Here is a 21674-nt window from a genome sequence, read left to right as displayed (position 1 = left end):
CATGCATTCAAATGCATTGTCATCAGAAAGACGACTAGTACACGCAATGGGAGTAATTGCCAGTGACTTGCCAACGCCGGTCCCTCTCTTTAGTCTGTATTAAGCTCCTGGCCTGGGGCCATGGCGGGAATGTTTTGGAGGATGGCCGCGTGCCCTCTCTCAGCTGCCTCCTAATCTTACCCCCCAGCCACAGGCTCGCTCCGACCCCGCGGCCCTGTCTGTGCGGTCCAGCCGAAATTTTTTCTACTGGTTCTCTCCTGCCCCCTAAAGCACAAAACGTAGAATCAGCATGTGATGGTCAGTCCTGGTGGATCTCCTGATTTCCTGAGGCATTTTCGATGAAAGCAGGTGGAAAATGCGACTTTCAGCTTCATACGACTACCTTCCCTAACGCATTGAGTGAAATGATGAACTTTAGATTACAGAAAATAATTTTGACTGTAATCTTCCTTATTGTTTGCATGAAGATGATAGAAGAGGGAGTAATAGCGCTTGGCAATCTAATATTCCCATGTCGTTGGTTTGTTGGCGTGCTTCTTTGAACCTTCTCGATTCACATGCATTCCTCTCCCAATAGGAGCTGTCACTTTGTGTGGACATTGTCCCTTCAGTGTGTGTGGCTATAGGGAGCGTCTGATGTCCACTCCGAGCCACTTGTCTATGATGTGAATGGGAAGACAATGAGACCCCCAGTGGCTCCCTCTCTCCGTGACCCGCATGGGGTCTGATTTGCCTTGGCAAGGGGGACAGAAGCCCAAAACAAAGCTGAAGGAGTCTCCACTAAAGGGGTACAGAGGTCAGCCCCAACGCCCGACTAACAGGCCCGTCCTCTAGTTTGGGCTCCTAAATGGGGAAGGGACACAGAGGCGTAGAGACAATGGGATAAAAGGGACCTCCAAAACCATTAAATTCTGAGGAAGTGATGGCCGTGAATGATGACAGAGACTGAATAGAGACTCTTGAGGTGGGAGGTACGCTCCATTAATGACCATGGATGCTCCATTATGGCAGCCCTGGGAGGTGGTGATGAGGTGGTACATTTTCTCCCATTAGGCCTCTCTTCTCCGAACGAGGAGACAATTCCAGATTGATGCAGGAATCCTGGTCGGGGCCTTATAGACCCCCGCTGTGAACCTCAGAGCAGAGGGACAACGTGACGCTGCCCGGGCCCCTCAGAGGTAGAACGAGTCAAATTAATGTTTGCGTAACGTCAAGCCTTTCACGGCTCCCCTAAAGGACACTTTGATTGATGGACTTTCCCTTTTACATTGAGCGTACAAGAGGATGTGATCATGGCTTCAAGATAATGGATACGACTCTGATTATCTTTAGCAATTCAACTTTGTCTAACTTTTCTAAAGGCTAAAAGGGATCAGTGATGTTAATGATGATACATTCATTGTTCCCTGTCAACACTAATATGAAGGATGAACTCTAGTATAGGGCTAAAGAGCTGAAGATGTTGCTTACAATTTCTAAAACATACCTGCATAAATTAAACAAAATCCCTGTTGAAGCACATTTATTTAAGCGTCTACATTAAGTTTATATCGCCAACATATGCTGCTCGTTTACCTTTAAGGCCTTAAGTGTACTTATGCTTCATCAGATCTCTCGTTGGCTCCTTTTTATATGGAGAGAGTCATTATTCCTCAGATGTAATTGCTAGCCATTAAAAATGTGTTTTTAATTTGAAAAGATATTAGCAGCGACATGTTATGATCCTTTGGATAACTATCAGGGTCCTTTGTGTGTTGTGGATTTGCAAGGGGTTGGGTGCTGGACTATTTCTTTGCTGGACGTAGTGACTTCCTTGAGTCTCAATTGGTTCCCGAGCTTTAGAGGCACTGGTTGGCGGAATTTGCTCCCAGTCGTTAAGCTAAGCTAAGCTAACCAGCTGCTGGTTGTGCTTTATAGACATACGAGTGGTATCGTTCTTCTCATCTAACTCTCAGCAAGAAAATAAGCGTATATTCCGCAATGTCAAACTATTCCTTTAATCATTCACTCCTTTTTAAACAATCAAAATCATAACATTGTCAAACATCCTCTGATTTCTTTTTTCTATTTACAGCCAATGGATTTTTTTTCTCTTATGACTGACAAGGCACCAGACTCCATGTTTTCCCAGCACAGTCTGTGTACGTTATCTGTAGATGTAGATGTGTAACTCCAGATTCATGTTAAAAAGCAGGAGCACGTCTAGACTATAATCATGTAGCCACAAATAGCTTGATTTAGGGAAGGCAGCCACAAGTTTTACAGTAAGAGTCCTTAAAAGCAGCGCTTCATAGCTGGCTGGGACTGCTCAACAGTGCTGTCAGGAGGATTTGACTTTCTTTTTTTTTTCCATGCAGAAAAATGCAGCAGTCCAGCCAAAAATAGGCATTCCACACTGCGAGGAATTGCTTAGAGATGATATTCTATAGCAGTTTTCCAGAGCCACACGTGGCTCAAACCCTGGGCGGAAAACTTTGAGCAGATATAAGGAATGGGGCCACCAGCAGAACACTTTTAGAGCATACTTGTGCATATGCATAGAACAAGGTCAACAAAATAACCAGTGACAAGGTCCATACATGCCCAAACCACTTCTGCTTTCAAGAGAAAGGGCTCTACAGATTCAAGTGCACTTATGCCATCTTTGAGGTTACGTGCTTGACATGTCTTCTGCACAGAAATAAGGAGATGCTACGATGCCGGAGCATTTCTCGATTCACAGCCAGGGTTTGCAAGTGTACACACAGTTTTTTTCCTCCAGAGGTGGTTGAAAATGCCGCAGAGAGGAAGGCGTGGCCTTGGCATGAGGATTCATCTGATCAAAGGAAGTGCACTAAATCTTTCACCAAGGGAGCGCTCGCTGTCTGCAGATGGAGATCCCTACTGCTGACTGAGTTAAACAGACTGCAGCATGAGTAACAGGGGGGGGGTCGCCTAGACTGTTAACTAGCAGCAAGCATGCTAATATGCTAATGTTAATATGCTAATCACAATTCCCACATATGCGCAGGGATTTAGCCCGGGCAACGAGCAATTTAACAAGGGTCAGGTTTCCCCTCTGGGACGGGCAGGAATGATAAACATGGCTGAAGTTGAAGCCGTGTACGTTGACATAAACTGTGATGTAAATTAATAAGGTATTCTGTTTTTGGGGGAGGAAATGCAACATGCTACACAAACAGGCCTCTTCAGGAAATGTCTGTTTTTCGAAAGATTGAGCTGTATTTGTTGTAACCCTACTACAGTGCCTGCTTCTTGTTTAAGGGTCTTTGTTTGTTAATTAAATTGGGAATTTGCTTTTGTGTCCAGTGCACTGCAGCATACATAATTTAATTTTCCATCCGTAATAACCCCCGAGCCCCCGCCCATGCCTGGTGTCATGGCCCTGGAACGGGTGAACTAGACTTGCTTTTGATTGGACTGTGATTTAAGTGGACTGATGGACAATTAGTTTGGTCTAATTTCCTGGACGGCACTGGTCTTATTGTCACCTTTGAACCGCAGGGCTTGACACCAGTCTGACCCGCCCGGCTGCAACTTCAGACGGCCGTGTCGGGGTCAACCGGGTGGAGAGGTCATCCGTGCTTTGACAGGTCTTCGTTACCTCAAAGACTTGTTTGCAGTGATTTGACAAATGTGCATTCATCAGTTTTGTTGTCACTTTGTTGTCACTTTAAATGTAGCATCAGTGACATGGTTGAGGTTATGAAACAAAACTTGGAAATCTGTAATTACTTAATCTGCTTACTATTTTTTTTGCAGGCATACATTTAAAAAGATAAGGAAAAGGGACATTTTCAGTGTATGTCACTGTGTTTGGAGGCTGAACACATGCCCTTTTAAACCACATTGGCCTCCCAAAAAAGTGTAAATGAAAGGAGTACTTAGCTGCAAAGTATTCCAAAACTGTGCCACATTCCTTTTCTTTTTAATTATGCAAAGACTCCTGCAGCTGTGGTGTTAACCTCCACACTATTGAGGTTAAACTCTTGACTTGAAACTTCTATTTTTTCCCAATGAGAGCTGTGTTTTCCCACAGAAACTTTTATCGTTATAAATGTGTGGAACAGTGTGGAAAATAGTGTTTATTTCAGTTAGCTGTTCATTTCCCAACCACTAGTGTTCGGCAATTATTAAAAAGGACGTTAACATTCAAAATGCCTCACGTGGCACATGACTTGAATGTGTATCTAACATAATCGATCATTTAATTAAGATGGAGTACATATAGAGAGCCAAAGTCATGACGTCACGTCTCTGTTCCACTTGCTTCTGTAACCTCTTATTCTGCATTTATTGCATCTTAAATTAGGCGTGTTCTTGAGATTTATTCATGATATTTAAAAATGAAAAATGGTTATCAAAAGGCAAAACATATATACATGCATGGCCTGTAAGTCGGATCACACATCAACATATCACAGCAAACCACACCTGAGGACAAGAACAGGAAGCATAGTAGTCAAATATTTATGTTTAACTTGTTCATGTCTATTTCTATTCATGTACATTGAGAGCAGCAAAGTACCAGAGTCAAAGTCCTTGTTTAATGGCTAGCAACCTACTTGGCCGTTCAAGCTAATTCTGTACCAAATAGTACATAATATTATAAAAATGTAATAATATCAAAAATTACCAGATACCTACATCGGCACAAAGCATGAAAGAACATGTCATATAGTACATCACATCTATATATATGTTTAATTAAATGGAAAGTAGGGCTGCAACGTTTAAATCGATTATAATAGTTGGGTCTATGTTATGATGCCCGGCACGTGCTGTGGCTGCGGGTTTTGTGGCGCACGTGATGAATTTCAGAAAATGACCTTCTTCTTCTTCTTCTCTGGAGTACGCATTTAAACAAGTGTTAGTAGCAGAGACTAACGATACAGGTTCTAATTTAAAGGTAAACGTAACATACAGAAATACCTTCTGTCTGTTTTCTCTCCGGACATCCTTAAAAGAAATCATCCCAATTGTCTCAAAACTCATCTTATTACCACCGATGACATGATATAGTTAATATATGCACGCGCATGTCATCAGATGCTCAGTGTTTACGGTCACACAAACACAAACCAAGTTGCCCGGAAACAAATGAGCATTGAAGAGCAATTGAGAAAAGAGGTAATTAGCTTCACCTTGACGCTGATTGTTGAAGACACTCGTTTAAAACTCTTTTGAGGAAAAGACTTTCAATTAAAAACTGCCCTGAGGAGGTTGAATCCCTCCAAATCTAAGAATTACATCTAAAAGTTTAATCTAACCATTTAAATGTCACATTAAGGTGACAATAGTGTCTTTTATCAGCTGCTCTTGAACACCAGGCGTGAAGCAATAAACATGGTGATCGTATAGGAAATAGATGGCTATATTGTGATTTATGTCCCTGGCCAAGAGGTTTACATTGTCCTGGTTCTATATTTAGGTCTGTTGTTGATTGTTGCTGACATGTGGCTTACCAAGAACTCGAAGCCTGTGAAATTGAAATTCATATGATGAGACAACATATCATGGAGGACCTGCCTCACAGTTATTAGCTGTTTGTATCCTGACAAAATGACAATGTGTTATTCCGGGGAGAGGCTCGCGCAGCAACTGCATAAGCAGAAAATCTGACACGGGCTGTGAAATCTTGACATATGCTGCGACACAGACAACAGACCCGCCTCAACGCTGAAATGTATTCACGTCACGTGTTCCTTTTGAGTTATTTTGTGCTCCGAGAAAATGTTGAGATACTGTAAGTGCACATCTGGACAACAGCAGCAGCAACAGCTACTCGTCTGTTTCTGAAGATTAGGACAAGGGTTAAGTGTAGTAGCGCAGGAAGGACATTTCTAAGACATTAAAGAGGATGAAAGAACCCCCTTGTATGGCCTTGATTTATGTGTTGTCAGCAGATCTCATGGCGCAGCGATATAACATGATGGCTATGCACCTAAGGATAGACAATGTACAGACATAACACAGAAAAGATACTTTAAATAGTTTAAAACGATCGTGAGAACATTCATTTTTTAATGATAATTTTACTATTTTAGACAAAAAAATCTGTGAAGTTGCAGTAAACTGACATGTTTTGTCAAAATTGTCTTTTTGGCATCTGTTTTATTATATTATGCCGTATAAATATATAATTCTGTGAGGCCGCATATATAATCGTCACAGATATATTCAAAAAAAGTTATACAGGTTCTTAATCGGCCTAAACATTGAGGCATCACAACCTTTCTAGCTGTTGCACAGTTTGCAAACTTCAAACAATTCCTCCCAATAATACAGCTTTTATAGTAACTGGTCTTTGTGGATCAGTATATTCTTCCATCTGACCCACTATAGTTGTGGACGTGGCCCTTGCGTGTTCAGTCTAAACAGCGGGGCTTAGATCCTATGTGAGTTCTGAGAAGCAGCTAGTGTGTGCGTACTGACAGCTGATTGCGCTATGGTTTAATCTTGTTAGGGATTTTCAAAAGTGCTGCGTCCACTCAGATCTGGAGATAGGAGCGCCGCGCAGCCTTTGTGTGCAAAATTTCAACGCTCCCAAAAAGGGGGACAATGAGCCCCCCTGGTGATGTCATTCCGCTGTCAGCAAGCAGGGCTTCGCTGCAGGAGAGGGGCCAGGACGGGACATACTGTGACCACCACTCCCACACCACCCTGAACCCCAATGAACCAACGTACCCAACCGCTGGTGTGAAGTTCAAGTCCGAAAGCTGAGTTGGACGAACGTAACTTCAAAAATATTTCTAACCCTAAATAGCCTGAATCTTAGAAACGATGCTTATGTTTCTTATGATACTTGTCACTCAAGCAAAACTCCAGTCGAGTTCAATTACCATCAATGCCATGAAAGTGCAGCTGCCCGTATTTATCAGAGCAGCGTCCTGTCTGCACAGAACGGACTGACTGTCCATCCGTGTGTGACGCTTGCTGCAGGAGACTTGTGTTGTGTAATAAAACGTACTGCATATGGGTGACCAAATGTGTATGACCTGCTCGGTACGACAACAAGAGAGGTAGTATAGTAATGGGTGTTTATGGTTGTAGCTATTGGAATTTCCTCATGTTGTTCTGCGGTCTAAAACACAACATCTACTACACTGCTTACCCTTTACTGACCTTTGACTCCACTTAACCTGACTCCACCATATGACACAAATTGAGTTTTGGCCCTTTGGCACTTTTGTGTCTTTTTTAACTTGCAATGTGAGTTGTGTGAGGAATTGTTGAGCCAGCTCCACAGTCCACGAAAACAACTTCATAAATCTCAGCTGTGTGTGTGTGCGTGTGCGTGTGCATGTGCGTGCGCGTGTGCGTGTGTGTGCGCATGTGTGTGTGTGAGATAGTGTGAAGACGGACAGATGTGTTCCAACTTAGCAAACTACACTGGCTGTATGAACTGCACCAGGATATATCCTCCATTAGCTGGGAACTTTTTCAAGAAACCGTACGTCGCTGACTTCTCCCCATTTTTAGATGTTGAATCTGGAGACGATCTGTTGGCTTATGTTACAGTACATATCACACACACACATTCATACATTCACACAGTGACAAATATACATGGGCACACTTGTGCCACATGCATGCAGGCATCTTACACCTGGTTTCATATATTTAGTAGCATACACATCCAACTGTTTATGGGTATCTATGGACTCTGGTCATGTATGTTCATCAGCAGTGCCATCCCCCTCCACACATACCCATCAGCCACACATGAATGTTCCTACTCCAAAACGCGTGAGCCCCCGTGGTGTCCGGTTTAAGTACGAGGCTTTCCTCACTACTGTAAATCATTTGCGTGACCGCTACAACATCGGCAGGTCCCACCGAGCAGGAGAGACAAGTTACGCGGTAAAGGACAAGCAGCCACAGCCGGTGCTGTGAAAATATGGAGTTGGACGGATGAAAGACAAACATCCCTTGAGGGGCCTCAGGGCTTGAGTTGTGAAATGACCCCGGTGTGGTCAACAGGCAGCCTCTGCCTAAACAGATCACTGGAGAAGCTTTAACTCACTGTGTTGAGTTTGTAGCGCTAGATAAAACTAATTTGACTGATCATAAGTTAGTGTTTGGTTGAGTTGCTGCACTAAAAGCACCTTATCATACATAGGCCCAGTCACGCCAGCATTTAAAGTGCTGAAATAACCACAAATTCACGCTGCTGACCTATAGCAAGCCATCCTCACAGGGCTGCTGTTGTAGCTTATTAACTGTGTTGCACCATCCAGTCGTACTTGTCTAAACATGCTCTGTCCAAGTATAAACTGCTCCACAGAACCACATATTTTGCAAAGATGCACAGATTAATGTTGCTGTATTGGAAGGGAATATAGCACCTTTGAAGAGAGAAGCATGAAGTGCAGAGTAAAATATCACGAACTAGGGTATGCTAAGCATAATGGGTGTGAGAAACAACAATAATTTAGACAAAGGGACATCATTAAGAGATCTCTTAAAACCAAGCAGCTTCTGCTAAAGTGTCAAAAACTGCATTCTTTGAATGTCCACTTGAGGCAGACTCCAAAAGCGAGTCAATCCCCATAAACCTTGATGTTAAAACACCCAACTTTACAACATTAATAAACATTTGTACAGCCTGGTACAAAAAACAATTTTGGTCTCTTCAGCTAATATTCCCTTTCAACCGTTAAAGGGGAAAGAAATGATATAACTATGTAACTAAGTTATGCGTATTTAAGGGTATGGCCTTTGAGTGACAGGTGGGTGGCGTCACAGTGTGCTAGCTGATAGCTGTCAGCTCTACTACGTCACCTGGAACCTCATCAGCTCCACCGACGATCCACACCTTTGACCATTTTTGAAAAGCCGGGAGTTTGGATGCGCCGTCACTGCCAAGATGGCGAAGGCCGGAGCCAGACGCTTTGAGCTTCACAACGGCTCTTTAGAAACCTATGGGTGACATCACGGAGACTACGTCCTTATTTTATACAGTCTGTTTGGCACGATATCTGTTAGTCAGACTGACTCTATTCAAACGTGTTTTAAGGGTTAATTTAAAAACAGAGACAGTGCCAGAAGACTGAAATCTAGTACTCTTTAACCCGAAAGAGAAAGAGCACTCTCCTTTTGTTTCATAAAGAAAAAGTACAGTTTAAAAACCACAACATATGAATAAATACAGTTGTCCCCATGACGTCCTCTTAGTCTTTGTTCAAACACATGGTTAACCAAGAAGGAAGTCTGGCCAGATGATGATGCTTCAGAGCCGAGCCGCCCTCCTCATGGAAACCTCCTCTGCTTGAGCCCACAGATAGCTAAAAAGGCTGCCGTGACGTGGGCGAACAGAAACAGACGCTTTGACCACCTGGAATGGCGTGTTGGCGGATGACTTCGCGGCAGCTCTCGGAGAGGAAGCCATGTGAAATCCATTGACGCCAGAAAAGGGCCGGCCCGGCTCACCGTCCTGAAACTAAGAAGCAAGAGAAGAGGGTGTCAAAGCCTCCCATTCTGATCATTACTGAAGCAGCAGAGAGGAAGCATCGTCTCAGGTTGAGCACAACAGGGAAGTGGTGGGTCTGTGGTGGGTGTTTGCATCGAGCAACAGCTTAAAGCTGGAGGTGTACAAGGTGCAATTTACTCTCTCATACAAACTGTTTTCCATGAGAATTCGCCTGGTTTTTAATGAAAAACTATGATCTTTTCGGGCATCTGGACTGAATGATGACAGCGGTTCAACTAAAGGCCTTTATTGACTACAAAGTGACTGATGTATCGAGACAAGCATAATTCAGAGGCTTCTGTTTGCAATAAGTGCCTTTCATTTATATGAGAAACGAGGGGCTTTTGAAGTGGAAAAAACACCACCTCTGCAGTGCGTTCATTAAAAAAGTTATTGTACTTTTCCCCTGAAAGTTCATCATCCGGGTACTGAGTCAAAGCAATATTAAGCAGGACCCCTGCACTGCATGTTTACGCTCTACAAAGAGCTCCAATAAGGACAAAGCACACGTTTCCCATAAATACCTGAATTTGGCCAGTTAATGATGCCTGCACAAATGGCCCCCAACCAAACTAAATAGCCTCGATTGCTGGTTAATTTATTGGAGACAAGCACCATACTGAGATCAGTCGAGTCGCTCTCGCTTGTAGCACCTTCATTGCAATGAATTTGCTGACCCCACAACCTCCTGCATACTTCTATAAGGGGCATGAGAGGCCGGAAAAGAGTAACCCTGCGGAAAGAAACGGGGTTAGCTCACATGCGGTTTGGGTTTGTATGATGTTTGTGTAGCCCAATAAATCAGCTAGTTAGGAAATTCTCTGAACACACACACAGTAGCTGAGAAAAAAAGCAGCGAGGAAGCCAGATATCCTGAACAAGAAGTAGCTGCAGGGAAAGAAACACAGAGTACACATTACATACAAGGTGCACGGGTCATGTCTGTCCAAAATAAACACGTTACACTCCAAGGATGCAATCATGAAATATTTCTACCTGAGATAAAAATACGACATGCATGCGCATGCACACACACACTCAACCATCTCTAAGCACGTCCTGCTTGGTTCATTTTACTGGCATTATCCCTGAGTCAAGGTGAGGCTTGAGTTTCATTATGCGACGGCTCTAATGACCAGGGTAAGGGCTTGGAATTCCCACAACTTGAACATACGAGGAGGATTTAGTTTGGCTCTTTTGTTCCCGACATGAAACGGCACATTGTTAACCGTAGCCTGAAGGCAGAGTGGCCAGAGTGCACGAAAACAGGTTAGGATCACTGACTACAACTTGTGCAGTAGCTTTTTGTTTCACAATTTATTGCCGGTCCAGCAAACCAACAGAAATAACATTTTAAAAATAGATCATTGTTGGCTCATAGTATGCTGCAAATGATCTGCCTATGAAGCTGTAGGACATGAAGATAGATGTAGTATACATCAGATCTACAGCACTCCCCTTGGACCACTGATGATTCATATTTCATGTTACACTTGACTAATTGCAAAAAGATTCCAACTGGCCTGGTTTGTAAAAAACAGAGTTCATTCTGTTCAAAAAACCTTCACAGGTTATAGATTTCTTTTTTTTAAAGGGTAGGAGAAAAAGGACAAAAGATCTGCACGATTGCTTTGAATACGTTTGATTGGATTTGATTCATCAAAGACCTTATTTCATATCAAGTAAACACCACAGAGCTGAAAGACAAACACACACCAGTCGCTCAGGTGATTGTGATTTATACGATTGTGAGTATGACAGATATAAAACACTTTGAGTCATTGAGTATTTATGTTTATATACACAGTATATTACTTGTTCTGCTCCGTGGTGTTTGCTTGACAAAGATCTCTGTTGGATCAAGACTTAGCTCTGTTAAATTTTTTTTTTCTCGTAGCGATCGGTACACAATGCAAATCCTTTGTTTGACCTCTGCCTGGTTTATAAAAGATAAAATACTTCGTGGCCTCCGGTCTTTTCTCAGTGTCAATAAAGACAAACTATCACGTGGACTGGCCTCTCGATGGTTAGGAAAAAAACACTAAAAGCTTCCTTCTGTATAGCGACGGCCGCGTGTTTGTCTGCAGTTATTTGATGTGGGTGAATGTGTCAGGGTCACAGTCAGGAGGTCTCCACCCCGCTAGCAATGGACCCCATTGTTCATGGAGGACCCCCCTCTGTGTTATTGAGACATGCTCGTCATCTCCATTATGAAGTGTAATTAGGTTGTTGTGCTTATTAACTCCTATTATCAGAGGAGCCCTGAGATGTCTGCATGTGGCTGGTGGTACGAGGTGGATTCACTGATGGCTGTAAATTCATGTTTGGCATCTTGTTCCCAGACTGGCAGGAAGAACCAGGCCAACGCACCTTTTCTAATTTCACATTTTAAGACCTTCTCTTCCTCTTTAGGGCACCATACCTGTGGTTTTGATTGTTTCAGCTCACGAACGATGAAAACATTCAGCGATTATATTATCGGCCACTAAATCATAGCATCGCATACGTTTATAAATGTATTGGTTTCCATTTATTTAAGTATTTCTTATATAGTTTCATACATTTGTCAAATTGAACAGCAATTTCTGCTGAGTTTAAAGTCGGACACTTGACAATCAGGTAAAGCTGAAAATAACTCACTTGGACTCTGGAGTGAAAAACAGCTGTTCATGGGACGTTCAACGTGGGACGTGGAGAGATGCTGTTGAGCTTGTATTCTGCTACACTAGCGTGTGGGAGCCCTTCATTTCCTGCTGGGATAATTGGCCTACGCACTGAAAGTCCTCCGGTGTCGCTGGTCTGTACGCTGGTGGTCCAAACATCCTAACATCTGGCCAACTTCCACTGAGTTCAGACTGTAGTTTCTTTATGTTCCTCCATCTAATTAATGGGAAACATTAAGAACCAGAAGGGCACTCCGAGAGCGCAGACTGAACACCATAAGTGGAAAAGAAATAATGCTTTTTATCCGCCCATTGATTTGGATCCTCTTGGGTTCTTACTTGGCCCATGATACGTCCATCAGTTGTTTTTCCAGATTTAGTTGATGTCTGTGGTGCTTTTGACAGAGAACTGGATCATTTCCACACTGATGCACTTGATTTGCTCACCATGTATTGAGAAGACGCAGACATTAATGCCTTAACAGGCTGATTTGCTAAATTATGCTTTTTAATTAACTGACTAATAGCTGTAGCTAATGAATCCATAGCCTGTCTGCTCTCATTAACACAGACTTATTTTCTTTCTCTGTTTCAGGGAAAATCCACTTTTGTGTTTTAGTTATTTTTGACACAGTGCAGGATGGTGCTGTGCAAATTATTATGTGTGCTTAGTATTCGCTACGTGTGATTAAGTGCATTTTTATCTACCTGTCTTTGTGCAGATTTTCAATTTGCATATAAAAATATTGAGAGTAAATGATGTACGCTTGGCTGAGGTTGAAAAGTTGCTCAATCAATACAAAGAAACTGCGACGATATAAAACAGACTTAACAAATAAATAAAGGTGTAGATGAAATGAGACAACTAAATTGTGACTCAAGCTTCCGATCCTGAAGTGAAGAACCAAAACATCGGATCAGTGAATCATAAATGTCAGACTTTCATCATGTTTTCCACCGTTTGAGGTTTTACTGGAGCTCTTTTTACTGTATTGCGTTATCTCATTGCCCCTCTTTCTCAGCAGTGGTGTCATGGCACCCGACTGGAGAACTGTTTATATTCACATAACATTAGTAGATAGAAACTTTTGCAGATTTTACGGACATTGTGTGTAAAAGTGCAGTCTTATTTGTAGTCACATATCCGGTGTCCTTAATTAAGGCTTTTAAAATGGTTGTTTAACAAAGCAGTGCATTGCTTAGAGGAGGCCATCTATTTTCTTGTGGGCAGTAAGGACTTAAAAGATGTTTGTTTTCTGTGGCAGACGTCACTCACTGAGGCAGTTTGGAAGTCAACCATAACATGCCTATTTCACTTTGACCCAGACAACCCTTTTGGATGACACCATAACATCAGACAAAAGTCATGTGCTAGACTCACACCTCAGACCCGATTGTGCTCCGCACGTTAACTCGGTGACCTCCATAGGATCGAGGGACTGATATCTCAGTGGAAGCTGAAGAATGAGGAGCTGGTTGGCAGGTGAGGAGGTGAACAGGAGGGGACGCGTGAGTCCTAAATATGAGTCCGTCCTCTCTGGCATCGAGGCCAAACCTCAAATGGGAATGTGCAACCATATCATACCCTGCCAGGAAAGAGCAACCTGAGACGTTCTCCATATAGACCTCCGTAATCAACAGTGTATTTATCTTAGCTGGAAAGGATGAGGTGAGACCTGATCCAGGAGAGGCTATTTAATGTAACCTTTACTAAACCAGACAACTTGTTTCAGGAAAAAATTTAAATCAAATCAATTCAAAAGTTATTCAACAATATTTACTTCTGTTTTCCAAAACTTTCTATCACTCGTCATGTTTTCTCCGAGTCCCATTTGGTTCTTTTGCAGGACAAAAAAAACAATAAACATCTAGAATTTGTGAACACCGAATGTGATGTTCAGACTGAATGAGCCTCTCAGCGCGATGGGATTCAAGGTAGCTGCTCAGCGTTTGATTCCTGCGTTGCTACCCTGTGAAAGGTCCCTGTTGGCAGGCAGAAGGAGATTGATTGCGACATCAAGGCAAACCACCAGGGTACTCTGCGCCGTCTGATGGAAATACTGTTTAATGTGGAAGAAGTCAAGGTTAAAAGGCTTGTGCCACAGTGGGAGCAGAGGATGTGGGAGTGGCACTCGGCAACAAGCCTCCTCGGTGTCTCTCTCAGACAACAAAGACACACAGACGCTGTCTTTTGACATTGCTGATCTGTCATTTACCGAGAATCGCCCCAGAGGTTCAAACCATGAGTGAAAATATCAAGTGGAATTTCTTCTTGGACATGAACTGAATTTCAAACCCACCGTAGAACATTATATCCTCCTGATATTATTTGAGAGACAACACAATATAATTTAAAATGCATATATGTGATGATAGAGCATTTATGTGTTAAAGTTCATCAGTGAGCTTCAGTGAACGACGACAGAAGGAAGGATTGTATCGTCTTGTACCTCATGTATCCAAACAGATAGCTTACTGGATTTAAGTGCCTGAGGATGAGAGCGGTCCATAGCGGTTAAACATGGAAAAATGTCTCATATATGTCTAAAATATCGTTATTAAAGGCCTGTTAAATTCTGGGCACAGAGTAGGAGCCATGTTGGACTTAAACAAGCACCAGTCTTCATACTTACACAACTTCAAAGTTGATCACAGTATTGCAGCTGTTGTCCAGAAAAGGTCGGAGCAAAGTAAAGGGCACTTTTGAAAGCTTTTCGCACATGTTGAACAAGGTCACGGACCCAAATCCAAATTTAGCAGTTTTTGGTGTGGCACATAGTGATGGAATCTCCCGAGGCCAGGCTGAAGCTGTGACCTTCTTGTTGCTTTTAGCAAGACGTCTCATTCTACACGGTTGGTAGTCCAGCCCTCCTCCTCTCATAGCCACTGGGTACACGGATGATGGTTCATCTGAAGGACTACAAGAAGGTTAGAAACGCTACTCTGGGCTCAGTTGATGAATTGTTGTCTGGATTAGTTAAACCCAGCAGGATTTACTTGCTAGCTTATGATTGATGACACGTTGCAGTGTAAAAAGTAGGATGCTTATTGTCAAATTAACAGTAACTTACTGGCAACAAGTAGTCGCTGTATTTTCATACCACGGTACAATTACCGTAAAAAGGCCCTGGTTTTTAGCATACTGTAAAATGAAGCTCTTAGCAGGCGCTTTGAGAATTACACGGTTTCTTCTTGTTTTTTGCAGGTTTAGCAGCCGCAAAAGCCTCACAACCATTTTGTGAATTTGCCCCTCAGTTTGTTGTTGGACCAGCACAGCCCTGAAAATACGCCAAGCCCTCTGTTAAAACTGAAATAAATGTCATTATAAATTTACATTTTGTAGATTACAGCGTTTATTAAACGCCATTTGGCTACTAAATGTTCAACATTCACGTGGTTCTACAGGATCTGCTGACAAAAGCGCATAAAAAGGGACGTTTTGTAGAATCATTGCAACATTTCTTTTATTTTCCTTGTAATTTATTCATATTGGAATGTCAAGATGAATATATAATAGTTTTCAGACACTAAGTTGTTGTTTTCTTTCTGCTTGTGATACATTTTTGTGTGTTGGTCAGTTTTGCAGGGGACAGGGGGGGTTGCAGAGACTTGTGGCATCAAATTATAGACAAACCGAATAAAAACATATGAATAATAATTCAAAGTGCATCAGTATCATTGCATGAAACAGTCCATTTCTGTCATCCCTCCACACACTCACCACCAGCAGCCTATTAAAGAGAAAAGCCCCGGAGAAGTGAGGATAGTGGATGAAATAGGTCTGACGCTGCGGGCCGTTATATCTGTCTTTAACTTTACTCCCCCCCCCCGCACCCCTTTAGCCCCACTGAGCAAATAAACATTAACAAAAAAAAAAGACTCCCAGCAGGGCATCGAGTTGTTGTTCCCAAAAACCTGAAAATAAATTGCCAGTGGGCACCACCACCACCCATCAAACACACCCCACGTCTCATCTGCCCCGGCCTCAGACAGACGCATCAGACGAGCAGAGTGGATGATTCCTGCCCTCCCCGAAGTCTCACTGTACTCTCTCCCCCCATCTGCCTCGCTGAGCTTCTTAAATGGAGCTGCCCATTGACCCGATTGGGCTCGTAAATCACCGTGATGCCTTCCAGAGGTGAGTTCTCTGCAAGGTAAAAGGGTCATGCAGTGGACATTTTTCCCTTTTTCTGCCCCCAATCCACAATTTAAGAAAAAATAAATCCCTCTATATCCCCATCAAGATTTTTGACTGTGTGGGAAATGTGTTGGGACAGTTTCTGTACGACACTCCATATACTTGGAAATGATACTGAAAGTGAAGCTCTGTAGATATTGTACAACTTTAAAGATAGATAATCGTAAAAAGAATTGATGGTTTATCAAACAGGTGTTGAAGCGTTTGTGGTTGTGTGAACTTTTGTGCTCATGAACTTTGAACTGTTGCTTTCAAATCTCAAGTTTCAAACCCGTTATGCTGCTTATGAAGTGATTGGTGGTAAGAATATAGATGCAGTGTAATTCTGAGAATTTAGGTTTTTGAAAAGCCAGTTGGCAAAGGTTTTCAAAGTCACTGGTGTCTGATTATTAAGTCATTTTGGCTGCACATTCCCAATATAACTGATTTTTCCACACCCAAATCTAAAGAATAGTTACCAAGATCCATAATGTACATAGAAAACGGCACAAATACAACACAATGAATCACAAAGACTGAGGATAAATCGATACAGAAGAGCAGGAAATCAGAAATAATAAATGATATATATCAGCTCTTGAAATGATTTCTATCTAAAAGCAGTGAGGAAAACCAAGTGACAGAAGTTTATACAGTATATATTTGGTAACAAGGCCACTAGGTCAGTTATCCTCATCATTATTTATAAAGATAGGGATGATTTTGGCTTGGTGTGGCTCACACCAGTCCGTTTGGTGCTGGCGCTCAAACACCCAGTACTACCCAGGGTGCCCAGCAGAAGGTCAAAGCCTGCAAAGAGGCCAGGTCTGAAATATGCCTGTTTTTCAGCCTAATGACCCACAGCACAATTAACACTCCGCAGCTCAGCGGGTCAGCGCGTGGATGCGGACGTGTTTATTGGCTGTTGGCTTTGGTAGCCTAGCGGACCCTGTTGCACCCCAGCTGATCATCTTCCAGACTGGAGCTGGAGGCGGTCCAAGCAGCCACATGCACCGTAGTACAGAGGAGAAGGAGGCTGACACACATAGCAGCACTATGCTCACTATGCTATTTTTATCCTCTTGTGATGCACAGTGAAGAGTTTTGTTTTACTTTCCTCGAGACAGGTCTGTAAATTAGGTCTATTTTTTACTCCCCGTGAATAATATCTGACAACATGAAAAGGTGTGAAGGTCTTAAAGATGTACATGCTACTATAGTTTCCCCACATGATGGCGTGTACAGTAGAGCTCTTCAGGGTCACGGCAGGCAGCTGTTGGGTCCCAGCTGACTGGTGAACAGTAAAGCTCATATAATATCAAGCTTATATAATCACACGTTCTGTGCTTTAACCAGCTCAGCTCACATCCCTCATAAGATGTCACTGAATTATAATGCTACTGACCCATTTTTTCACAGAGTCTTTTCCATCTTTATAGGCCTAATGGAGATGAGCTGCTCAGTGGGTGTGACTGCTTTCAGAGAGGACGCTCTGCTTCGGCTGAAAATCACATAAGCTGCGTGATTTTAAATCCTTTTGTCTTTTATTGACTTTTTGAGCCCGTGTGATGTTTACTGAGTCGCAAAAGACAGACGAAGGACGTCCTGCTTCTGCGGTTTTGGGAGAGCACGAACAACTTGCAGCGTATACAGTACAGTTTGGGCACAAGAGCAGAAAACACCTGCACACCTGCACACCTGCACATCTGTCCCTGGAGATTTTTACTCAGCTCCATTTTTTCTAATCAGGTGAAGCAGGATAGAAAGCGGAGAAAACTCCCCTAAGATTCATGCAGCTCAGATCAGTTCTTCCTCCTGTGCGTTGAATGTGCACACGCTGAATGTGCCAGACCCCGTGAAGCAGGTGCACCTCGTCGAAGCCAGATTTTTTTAGACCCACTGTCTCCTAGCAACAACACCAGAAGAGCAGAGAGGCACCAGCTCCAAGGGCTACTGCTATTTACCAAAATGTCCTCTGGCTTTGTTTGGCTGTTTTGGTAAAAAAAAAAAAAAAAAGTAATCTAGGCCACCGGTTCTGTTGCACCAGACTGAACTGGTTTAGAGACAGAGGACAAATTACTATGTACTTGTTTGGGGGTTTTTTTGCAGCAGGTGTGGAGTGCAAATGAGTGAGGCGTGCTTGTTGGTGTTCTTCCAGGTGATGATCAGGTCACAGAGCCACAGTGTGAAGTTTTTACTGGCCAGATATCCTGCAGACTGCCTCCAGGCAATCTGTTAATGCACCTCATTATGCAGCCGACACACATATGCTGTGAGTGTTTACTTTCCCATGTTGCTGTTTTGATTCCAAGCAGTTTTCACAGTGAATGCAAAGCATATATTGATGTTGAAAGCAATGCATAAGTAGAGCTATTACTGCCGATCAATATTGCCAGAACTGCAACAGCAAGCAATTAGTTATGAATATACATTTTACAGACCTGTACAGATTTTTATTATTATCTAATCTATATGTAGAATGCAAGATTTTGCATTTTTGGAATAACCTGAAGCTCTTAACAGTGAATTCAGCATATTGTCAATGTGCAAAAACATGCATCTCCGAATTTGTTGGTATTGATCGCCGCTGATAAAAAGAATGATTAAATAAAAAGGCGCCTGTAAGTTTCTAACAATTTCCTTGAAGTTTCTTGCAAACGAGCTCTGTAATTTGGTGATAATTACTGTACAGTAGAAACGATCTCCAATTCATTCATTCCAATTACAGTAACTGGCAGCATAACCATGAAAGTCTTCTAGTCTGTGCACAGCAGGTGAGCTGAACATGCAAACTTGAAAATTGTACACAGGCGAGCATGCAATGCAATAAAAAAAGTAAACGAAGAATGATTTCCCCCATAATTGGTTCAAAATTACACAGTCCAGGAAAACCTGGAGGAGATAAATCTGAACTGAGAGACCTTTATGGGCTGAGAAAACTCTCCCAATTCATCAGGAATATATTACACATAAGTGGAAACAAAAGGGGAAAACTTTATGTTACGGGTTTTATATTTACAAAAGTAGATACGGTATGTTCATCCATGTGTCTTTGTTTGGGACCACACATATTTGTGCTGCAATATTTTGTAAATGGCATCACTTACTGGCAAAACATACCTTACTATATGTTATCATTAGTAGTGAATGTGTTGAAAGGTAACACAAATGTGTACCAATTTAAAACTAGACTCATAAATCTGCCACACAGTGGTGATTATAATGACACAGTGATTACTGCTGTGGGACAAAGGAATGCGCTTTAAGAAAGGTGAGGTATTTGAAGTGTTTTAAAAGTTTCCAGCAGCACACACAGATGAGGCAGTCCATGTTACACCATGAAATGTTATCTATTGTCATTGTGCTTTTATTACAGAGGCCGGTGCTTGATGTGAGTGCCGGGCCTTCCTTTCTCATTATGGGCTGTCCCAGCAGAGATTAGGGGCCTGGGCTGCTGAATGGAGGCGAGAGGCAGCTCTTTTCTCCTCTGGATGCTTTCACTCACCATGAATGAGTGTGATTCTGGGAAATGTGCCCCATGAAGAGCAGAGGAAACCCCTAAATCCTGCAGAGCTCCTGAGGGGGATCTGTCTTTGACAAACGACTTCCCCCGCGAGGGGAACGGAGCCTGCGGATCAGTGGATGCCTCTCATAAAAAGGGTGAAGGCGTGATCTTCGCCGCCGGCATCATGAAGCTTCTGCCCCGTTTCTTTTACCAATCTGAAAGCAAAGGTCAATGAGAAGTGCTACTGCAGGTAATATATCTGCTTATGCGCTCTCATATATGATATATTGTCCTACTTGAAGTCCAACACCGTACACAGAATGGTGAAAGAGGATATTTACAGCAGTAGCAAGCAGTCATTTCCTCTTGTAGCTGCGTAATAATGATAAAAAACAGTGTTTACAGTTCCAGCACAGTCCCGTCTCAAAAGGTCAAACGTCAAAAAGCTGCTGAATGAGTGACACTGACAGATGCTGTCAATCCTAGTGGGGGTTATACTGCCGGTGGTTAGCAGAGGGGCGGGGGGGCTCAGGACGGGTACAGACAGCTGAGTGGGCCCGATGCTCTCCAGAGCCTGAGCAGCTGAGACCACGAGGGCCCGTATAGGCAGCGGAGAGCGGCCTCTGGGACTTTTGGATGAGGGAAGCCTGTTGAGGAAAGGAGATGAAGTCTGTCTGCACACTTAGAGCCGTTCCTTAAGCTGAGCGGAAGCCATTACCCAAATCTCCGCAGAGTTGACAAAAAGCTGAGAGCAGAAAAACTGGCTTACGGGCACTCAGCTAATAGACAGCTGTGCTCAAAATAGAAGAAGAAGCGTTTGTTGGCTCTGTTCTGTATCTAGAACAAACAATGCACAACTGCTGCACATTATCAGAGACAACCGTCTCGCCCGTAACGCTCCACAACGGTTTGTATCCAGCGGTTGTGCTATCTGCAGCAACAAGCGTGGCAAGATTACACACGCTGTGGCTGTGTGGTACCTGACGCATTGCATTTTGGTTCAACAGTCTTAACAACATACATTCAATTCAGGAAAAGCGTTCACCGTGTTGACCTCCTGCTCTCTGAGACAAAAAAAAAAGTCTTTCTGACTGATTTCCAGAGTCAGGAATGCTAAAAGCTCTAAGACATACTTCATGGTCGGGCATCAAAGGAGCTTGGGGGTACTCGAATGCTCAAGCTTTCATCTCCACTCCGCTGGTTAAGTAAGCCTTGAGTGAATGATGGGAACACTTCGCACAGGGAGAAAGGGAAAGAGCTTGATGTACAGCAGCTCCATTTTTCAAAATGAATTTAGCATGAGAAAAACACGAAAATTGACTTCAGCTGAGGCAGAAATGTTTCCTCTTTGAAGCTCTCCCCTGATAGTAATATTAACACCCATACATGTTACACCTACCAACACAAACTACCCTCTCAGGACAGTCTCTGGAGCACCACAGGTAGCGTGGGATGTAAGTGATCTGAGTAGGGCCTCCCTGCAAACCAGAACGCCTCCACACAATAACTCACAGAGGGTCAAGTTGAGCACTCAATGATGTGCTCAGTTACTCTCCCACCGCAGAACATGACCTCTGTGGGCCAGGATCGCTCCACTGGGCCCACTGTCCTTCCTCCTGATAGCTATCTGAGCAGCGACATCTGTTTTCAAGCTTTTATTTACTAAACTTGGACAGAAGCAGATTCTGAGACTCCCAGGAGTCTCCTTGTTGGGTGTAAAGGGCATTTCAGCATCCATAATCCATAAAAGAAGGCATGTTAGACATGAGTGAGTGCTTCAAGGATCCTTAAATTAGGTTGTCATATGGTGCGTAGTTCATTAGGGACACCTTCTCCCTTTACAACACTGTCTCATCT

At 43.0% G+C, this 21674-nt stretch overlaps 1 long non-coding RNA gene across 11 annotated transcripts in view; it reads left to right on the top strand.

The window, feature by feature from the left end:
* The window catches only part of LOC142937310 (uncharacterized), a 47820-nt gene that overhangs the window by 15301 nt on the left and 10845 nt on the right, over nucleotides 1-21674 (top strand). For 5 of the 11 annotated variants that reach the window (XR_012949390.1, XR_012949384.1, XR_012949393.1 and 2 more), the window contains exon 3: nucleotides 9284-20067. This is a non-coding gene — a long non-coding RNA (uncharacterized LOC142937310). The remainder of the gene's footprint in view (nucleotides 1-9283; nucleotides 20068-21674) is intronic. The other 6 variants (XR_012949394.1, XR_012949389.1, XR_012949391.1 and 3 more) reach the window with 5 other exon arrangements.

Source organism: Anarhichas minor, unplaced genomic scaffold (assembly GCF_050575085.1).
Source record: "Anarhichas minor isolate MPS153535 unplaced genomic scaffold, ASM5057508v1 ptg000074l, whole genome shotgun sequence".
NCBI classification, from domain to species: Eukaryota; Metazoa; Chordata; class Actinopteri; order Perciformes; family Anarhichadidae; genus Anarhichas; species Anarhichas minor.
This window is presented reverse-complemented; position numbering and strand designations above follow the sequence as displayed.